The following is a 9,043-nucleotide window of genomic DNA, read 5'->3' on the forward strand; positions in this document are numbered from 1 at the left end:
AAAGGCAAAGCAAGAGAAACCAGCCAAGAAAGTTAAGGTGATATCAAAATGCCATTTTCCCTAATCCATATTTATCCTATCAGAACTAAGAAGTAATTGAAAATAATCTTTAATGTAATTAGAATTCTATATTTAAATATTTGCTATTAAAATAAGGTTATGTGATCATTGACAACAAGGACCTACTGTGTGGCACAGGGAACTCTGCTCAATACTCTGTAATAACCTAAATGGGAAAAGAATTTTAAAAAGAATAGATACATGTATGTGTATAGCTGAGTCATTTTGCTTTACACCTGAAACTAACACAACATTGTTAATCAACTATACAATATAAAATAAAAATTTTAAAAATAAAAAAAAAAAGTTTATGTGAGAACAAGGGTACAACTCTTTAAAAAATGCAGTTTTCATTTCAGTCATGTTAATAAAAAGGAAAAGTTATAGGGGTTATAAAGGACTGAACTCTAGATTTGTTGAACATTCAAGTAAACTATTGTGTACGTATTAAAAGCACAGATTTTGCAGTCATAATAAGCTGGTACAAATTCTGGCTCTGCCATTCACTAGCATGCGATCTAGGAGAAATTAACCTCTAATCTTTAGTGTCTTTATGAATGAAAACTTAGAAATCATTTTCAGAGTTGCTGTAATGTTTAAAATGGTTAGAAAAGGGCAGTTAAATGCTCAATAAGCTGGAACTACTGTTATTTTTATCATTTCTGTTGTTCAGGGATGATGGATTGTTTTATCAATTGTTGTTGGTGAACTTAATCAGAAAATGTAGCACCAAGTGACTCTAAATAGATTTTTGGCTTAGCTATCTATGGATACATATGATTTCCTGAGTAAAGATCAGTAAACTAAAAACATACAGCCAAAACTTCTCTTTAGATCTCAGGGATCATCAAAATATTATTTAAAAAATACAATACAGCTTCTAAAGGGGGAAGTTCCTTTTAAACTGATGGTAATGAATTGTGAATTGAAATTAACAGAATTTAGATAGCAGTAAAGTGCCCAGAGCTATACATATGGAGAGAAGAACCATGATAGGATTGATTACCAGATTTCATTTACTATTGGGTTAATATCGGAACAGAGATACTAGGGGACAAGCAAAGCTAGAGGAGGAGCAGTGGGAGGGAACTTTGGAGATCTAGCCCTTCTGCGGTAGAAATCTCATTCATACCTCCTAATACCCCAGGTATCCACCTGAGACACCAGAAAGGCCACACCATAAGAATAAGGACTTTAGCCTAAAGTAAAGTCTAATCATGACCTACTCAGACAAAGACTAAAACCAAGGCCCAGGAAGACCCACGGGGGAAACAAAATGTGGAAGTTGCATCTTGCATATTAGAAAGGATTTAAAAACTTGGGTTGTTCCTATAAAGCATAAACATACAATCTACACAAGTTCAAGGTGATAAGCCTTCATATGACTGCAGCCTTAATCTGACTTCAACTTCATGAGCCAGAACTGCCCAGCTGAGTGGTTCTGAAATACCTGACCCACCAAAATGGCAAAAGATAATAAAGGTTATTTTTAAGCCACTAAACTTGGGAGTGTGCTGTTTCATGGCACTAGATAAGTAATACACAATGTCATATGTAAAAATCAATTATATTTCTAAATATAGCAACAAACAATTGGAAAATGAAATTTAAAAACATTTACAATAGCATTAAAAACAAAATACTTAGCAATACTGAAAACTATAAAACAGTGTTGACAGAAATTAAAGAAGACCTAAAAAAATGAAAAAATACTCATCATGCATTGAAGGACTCAATACTGATGTCAATTCTCCCTGAATTGATCTATAGATTCAAAGCAATCTCATTCAAAATCCCAATGGATTTTCTCAAAAGAAATTGACAAGGTGAATTTAAATTTGTAGGGAAATGAAAAGGACCTAGAATAGTCAAAACAATTTTGGAAAACAACAATTTTGGAGCATCAGCATTACCTGATTTCAAGACTTATCATAAAGCCATAGTAATCAAGACAATGTGGTACTTATTAAAGTAAGACAGATAGATCAATAAATCAATAAAGTATGATATAATCATACCTAGGCATGGAATACAGAATTAAATGTAGAGATAATTTGTTATATTCAAATACAGTTACATGATACAGCATTAAAAATGAACAAGAGCTACATGTACCAACATGGTTAGATTTCAAACACATAATGGTAAGTGAAAAAGGAGCTTTCAGATTGCTATGGTAATATTGTTTAAATGTTAAAAACACACACAAAAAATACTATGTATTCTTTTATAGAAATAAATATATGCATGAAAAATACAAAATTATAGACCAGAAGTAATCTTCAAAACAGTGTTTATTTCTAGGAAGGGAGGAAGGAATAGAACTGAGAAGGGGTACAAGGAGGATTAAATGCTCATCAGATATGCTTTATTTATTTAAAGACAAGAAAGACCTGAAATATATGGCAAAGCAATAACATTAGTGAGCACATGAGGATTACATTATTGTCATCAGTGTCTGAAATATTTCATTTAAAAAAATTACACATGAGAATTTTAGGCAAATTTTTAAATGGAACTTGTTGCATTATGCAATTGTGTTTAAAATAGTTGCTCAAAGCTGTAGAGAAACTGAGCCTCCTTTGTCTCTTGGCCTTCTCCACTAGAGTCCTTGTTTCTGCTCATTCTAGCTTGGTGCAGACTTGACAGCATTTCCTATTCCTAACCAAGTGTGTGTAGGTGAGAGGAGAGCACAAGATAGGACTCGTATCCTTTACTGAAATGGTTATCTGGATCTCCAGATGCATAAAGCCTAGCTTGCCTTCACAGCCCAGCCTCTCTTCTATTTACTGCCTGCCTGAGTGCCTCTGTAAGCTGCTATGTGAGCTAATGTGCTAGGGCCTGATTTGCTGCTCCTGACACTATATTTTCCCATCTTCACCCATGCCTTGTAAGGATGAGGTGTTTTTATAAAATAGCACATCAAGAAGTTTAACATAATAACGGAATACATTATTAAGAGAGCTACAGACTTTCAGCTTTAAGATGACTAAATGCTAGGATCTAACGTACAGCACGGTGACTATAGTAAACAGTACTGTATTGTATCCATGCTTGCCATTGCTTAGAGAGTAGATCTTAAATGTTCTCACCACACCAAAGGAAAAAAAAGAAAGGTAATTATAACTATGTGAAGTGACGGATGTGTATATTAACTTGATTGTGGGAATCATTTCACAAAGTACATGTACTTTGTACATGTACAAATACACGTACAAATACAAATACTTGGTATTTCTAAAGTACATTTTAGATCTTAAACATATACAATTTTTATTTGTCAATGATACCTCAATAGAGCTGGGAAAAAACTAAAGTAGAAAAAAAAAAGGAGAGGAGTTGTTTGTACTGTAGCTGCTCCACTCTGAAAAAAACATTCGTGAAGGACCTAGGCCTTTTAAGGGCAAGTGGGTCTCTCTGGGCTGACAGGAGAAAAAAGAGGCCAAAGCACTCAAAATCCTGAGGAGGAGAGCAGAAGCCTAGAAAAGAGAGTCTGAAGGAAAGCCTTAGAGAAGGGAACTTCCTGAACCCACTTGAAATAGGTTTATAAAGACTTAAAGATACCCCGATAGGAATCATTTAAAATATTTAAATATGTATTTTGCACCACCTTCTGGAGTCTGACTGAATTCGTGTTTGGTTCCTAGTAAGGACTTGGTGCTTTCTGGTACTGGACTTGCCTGAAGCTCTTCCAGAACTTCCCAAACATGAGGAAAGGTTACGTTAAATATACCACAGTAAACATTGCTGAACTATTGAGTATAATGCAGCAGAGTCCTTGATATAGCACTGAACTGCTGCCTGCACAATTTAGTATATTATGTAGTCTTAAAATAACTAACATTTGACTAGCACATTTACTGAGAACTTCTTTTTCACATATCTTATCCCATTTAAACTTCACAACCAGCTTCTGAGTTAGATTCAATAAACATTTATCCTAACAGCAATTATATTTTTAATTTAAAAATCAATAAAAATAGGCCTGTTTAAATATTACAGGGTATTTTTGAATTTGGAAATGTATTAATCTTTTGATTTGAAACCAGGTACCTGAAACTGTTCTTCTACACTAAGAGGTTAATGTCAAGTTTTCATTTAGTTTTTTTTTTTTTTTTTTTTTTTTTTGGCCGCACTGTGCCGCATGTGGGATCTTAGTTCCTTGACCAGGGATCAAACCCGTGCCCCCTGCATTGGAAGCATGGAGTCTTAACCACTGGACCACCAGGGAAGTCCCTCATTTAGTTTTTAATGTGTACCACAGTAGGCAGCCTTGCATTCTTTAACAGAAATTCTATTGGTTTAAGCCTTTTAATAGGAATTAAATTTTCAAAATATAAGTACTTCCAAAAAAGAATAGAATTGCTCGGCTTTTTAAAAGAGTATCTAATCCTGGGATATTTAAAGAATTCTAGAATTTCAAAGTTGTTCTGCTTACTTTTTAACAACGTTGATAGCTGACGTTTACTGAGTACTGACTATACGGAGTCTGCTCTGAACTCTGTCTGTGTTTTACTTCCCTTAATCCATCTAACACCCCCATGAGACCTTATTGTTACATTTATTTTACTGAGGAGGTAAATTTCTTTTGAGTAAACGCTTAAGCTTTCAGGGTTTTCCTTCTTTTCCTCTTCTCTTTACTTGGTAGCATCTTGGTACAGGGGTGTGCTGGATCTCTCTGGCTGCCCTGATCCATTTTTTCATACACTCTATCCTGCTCTGTACCTTAGAAAGCTGATCCATAGAGACTGGCCAGTTGGCTCCCTTCCTTGGTTTTGTTTGAGTGCAGTCGACGGAAGGCACAAACAGAAGACCTGAGAGTAGAGTAAGTGTTGAAACATTTATTTTTGTGACTACCTCCATGCAGGGTTACCAGAGGTTGGCTCTGTCCTTCTATCCATGGCCCCAGTTCCTAGCAGTCAACACTATCTGTACAGTTATCCTAACTGGGCTCTAGTAACTCCAACCTTCATTTGCTCATCCTGGCTTAGGGTAGTACTCTGGACTGAATTGTGTCTCCCCAGGACCCTTATGTTGAAGCCCAAACTCCCAATGTGACTGTATTTGGAGATAGATCCTGTAGAACCCAGGGACAGCCCCTGAATACCAAGACAGAGTTGTTCTAGTGTCACTCTTAGTCTTCTGCTCTTTTGGGGGGACTGTAATGGGAATCCAGGCTGACAGACCTGGAGCAAGTTGAGGAGGATTCTGGGAGCTCTACAAAATCAGTAGCAAGTGCTGTGAAAGGCACAAGCCAAAAAGGTAAAGGGAACATGAGGCACTGAGTACCACTCTGACCTGCTTAGGGCTAGCCCAGTGAAGAAGAAAAACTTAGAAACTCATGTTTACAGAGTTAAATCTGTCAAGCAGGAAGAACCCAGGGTTTGAAACCAGCTCAGTCCTTCAGGTCTGAGAAGTCCAAGGAATGCGCCTGATGGTGCTCTACTTTCTGGTTCTTTAAAGCATGCTGCTTTTGTTCCCTTCTCCCTGTTTGAATGGGTACAAACTTAGTTCTCTTCAGCAGCTGGAAGACATTCCTCCTACGCTTTTCCCTTCTTGGCCCAAGAAAGTATCCACAAGACAGTAGCACCTGGTTTCTCAGGTGCTGAGGACAGTCAGATCACTGCTTAGACTCTGCTATGAGTAGGGGTGGTAAATATCCTGCCTGAGTGGCTTTCCCTTTCCTTCTCCCCTCCTGTTCCCATGGTGAACTGCTCTGGTTATCACAGAGTTTTACTGAACCCAGCTGCAGCTGCCTGGCCATCTGGATGCTGTCTGCTGCATAGACATATGATACACTGGAGGGTGGAGCCTGTTCGCCTCCCCTGCTCTACAGGATGTTGTGGAAATCAGGGAAGAGAAGGTGGTGAGCCGACCCTTATCTCTCTCTCCACTCCCTCTCTTCTATAATTCATTCCCCATCTGTGGCTCTTCTGTTCAAAAGGAGAGGAAGCAGCATTAACGGATGGAGGAGACTATGTGTTACTTATCCACTTCTGAATAAATATTTGTTACTCCTAAAAAAAAGGGGGAAAAGGACATACGGTGTTGGGAAAACTGGATATCCACATACAAAAGAATGAAACTGGATCCCTATCTCACATAATACACAAAAATCAACTCAAAATAGGTTGAAGTCTTGAACATAAGACCTGAACCATAAAGCTCCTAGCAGAAAACATAGGGGGTAAGCTTCTTGACATTGGTCTTGGCAATGATTTTTTGGATTTGGCAACTAAAGCAAAAATAAGCAAATGGGACTACATCAAACAGCAAAGGAAACCATCAACAAATGAAAAGGTAAACTATGGAATGAGAGAATCATCTATCTGATAAGGGGTTAATATTCAAAACATATTTTACAAACTCACAAAAGTCAATAGCAAAAAAACTCAAACGATTCAATTAAAAATAGATAAAGGAAATGAATAGACATTTTTCCAAAAGAGGATGTACAAAGGGCCAATAGGTACATGAAAAATACTCAACATTGCTAATCGTCAAGGGAAAGCAGGTCAAAACCACAATGAGATACCTCAAATCTGTTAGAGTAACTATTATCAAAAAGACAAGAAACAGCGTGTGTTAGAGAGGATGCGGAGAAAAGGGAACCCTGGTGCACTGTTGGTGGAAATGTAAATTGGTGCAATCATTATGGAAAAGAGAAGAGTAGGGAGGGGCCTGAAAAAATTAAAAACAGAACTACCATATAATCCAGCAATTCCACCTCTGGGTATTTATCCAAAGGAAACAAAAACACTATCTTGAAAAGGTATCTGCACCCCCATGTTCATTGCAGCATTTTTTACAATAGCCAAAACATGGAAACAACTGAAGCATCCATCAATGGATGAATGGATAAAGAAAATGTGGTATAAAAAAAGAAGGAAATTTTGCCATTGGCAACAATATGTAGGGACCTTGAGAGCATTATGCTAAGTGAAATAAGTCAGACAGAGAAAGACAAATACGACAAGATCTCACTTATATGTGGAATCTAAAAAAAAAAAGAAAGAAACCCAAAACCCAGAACCAAAACCAAAACCAAAGAAACTGAGGTCATGGATATGAGGTAGGGAGGGGGGTGTGGAGTGGGCAAAATGGGTGAAGGGGGTCAAAAAGTACAAACTTCCAGTTATAAAAAGAGTAAGTCATGGGGATGTAATGTACAGCACAGTGACTATTGTTAATAATACTGTACTGTATATTTGAAAGTTGCTAAGAAAGCAAAGTTTAAAAGTTTTCATCACAAGAAAAAAAATTTGTAACTATATGTGGTGATAGATGTTAACTAAACTTTATGTGACAATTGTTTCACAATACATACATACATCAAATCATAATGTTGTACACCTAATACTAATACAATGTTATATGTCAATTATGTCTCAATTAAAAAACAACAACAACAATAGTAAGGTAGGCAGAAGTGGAGAGAAACAGGAAGAGAAGCCGGAGGCCATGAATTTTAAAAAACCATAGGGTCAAGAGCAGAAGACTACAGTACGCTGTTAGTGGCATAAAGGGCAAAAATGAATCAAAGCTAACTCACTGTAATCATGGACTGATTGCAGGAGAAGGAAATAAGAAATTCCCACTTCTGAGACGTATTTGTTAGCATTGTTATTAGATCAGTATAACTTGTGAAACAATTAGAGCTATTTTTGTATCCTAAATTATCTTCCAGTTGTTTATTTTTTGTGGCACTTACCTAAAAGGCTGTGAATTGGGAAAATGGCTACTCCTTACAAGGAGTCCAACATACTTCCCAGATGTAATGTTTTCTTTCTACTTTCCTTTAATAGAATTTAATTTTAATCAATGTTCTATAAGTGTGTACACCTTATATAAAGGAAAACTATGTATTTATTTGTATATTTCTTTTTTTTTTTTTTTTTTTTGAGATATCATCCAGCCTGCCTCTGGTAACCACTCCCTGCTCTGTAGTCCCATGACACTTGCTGTTCTCACTGTGGTTACTTGTGAACATGGCTATCCAAACTGCTATGTAGCTATCCAAACTCACAGTCATCTCTTAGCAGTCACTTATCCTTAAAACTGCCATCCTATTTTTTGAACCAACTATACTTCAATTTTAAAAATAAATAATTTTAAAAATTGTAGAAGAAGCAACTGTATTGTTATTAATTGTGTTATAGCTAGTTTAAAGGAACCTATCTTCTAGTACAGTAGAAGTAATAGATAGTAGAGAAAAGCCTATTTCGACTCCTTTAATTGATAGTGAGCTGATAGATATTTAACAACCAGCACTCCAGAAGGAAAAACCGTCTTTGTAGTGTTCGACAATTTCTATGGTATAAGTACTTCCATACTATCATGACCTATTTCAAGCTACCAATATGACACCATATCACTGAACAAAGTTGAGAAGTGTGCAGTCACACACAATTATATAGTATTTTCACCACACAGATGCAATAGATGTAAATGTAAGTAACCTCAAGAACATAGATAATATTGGATTGGCTCAAGATGGCAGAGTAGAAGAACGTGCACTCACTCCCTCTTGTGAGAGCACTGGAATCACTACTAACTGCTGAACAATCAATGACAGGAAGACACTGGAACTCACCAAAAAACATACCCCACATACAAAGACAAAGGAGAAGCCGCAATGAGACGGTACGAGGGGCACAATCACAATAAAATCAAATCCCATAATCGCTGGGTGGGTGACTCAAAAACTGGAGAAAAATTATACCACAGAAGTCCACCCACTGGACTGAAGGTTCTGAGTCCCATGTCAGGCTTCCCAACCCGGGGGTCCGGCAGCGGGTGGAGGAATTCCCAGAGAATCAGACTTTGAAGGCTAGAGGGATTTGATTGCAGGACTTCGACAGGACTGGGGGAAACAGAGACTCCACTCTTAGAGGGCACACACAAAGACGTGTGCTCATAAGGACCCAGGGGGAAGGAGCAGTGACCCCATAGGAGACTAAGCCAGACCTACCTGCTAGTGTTG

The sequence above is a fragment of the Eschrichtius robustus genome, chromosome 4, assembly GCF_028021215.1.
Source record: "Eschrichtius robustus isolate mEscRob2 chromosome 4, mEscRob2.pri, whole genome shotgun sequence".
Taxonomy (NCBI): domain Eukaryota; kingdom Metazoa; phylum Chordata; class Mammalia; order Artiodactyla; family Eschrichtiidae; genus Eschrichtius; species Eschrichtius robustus.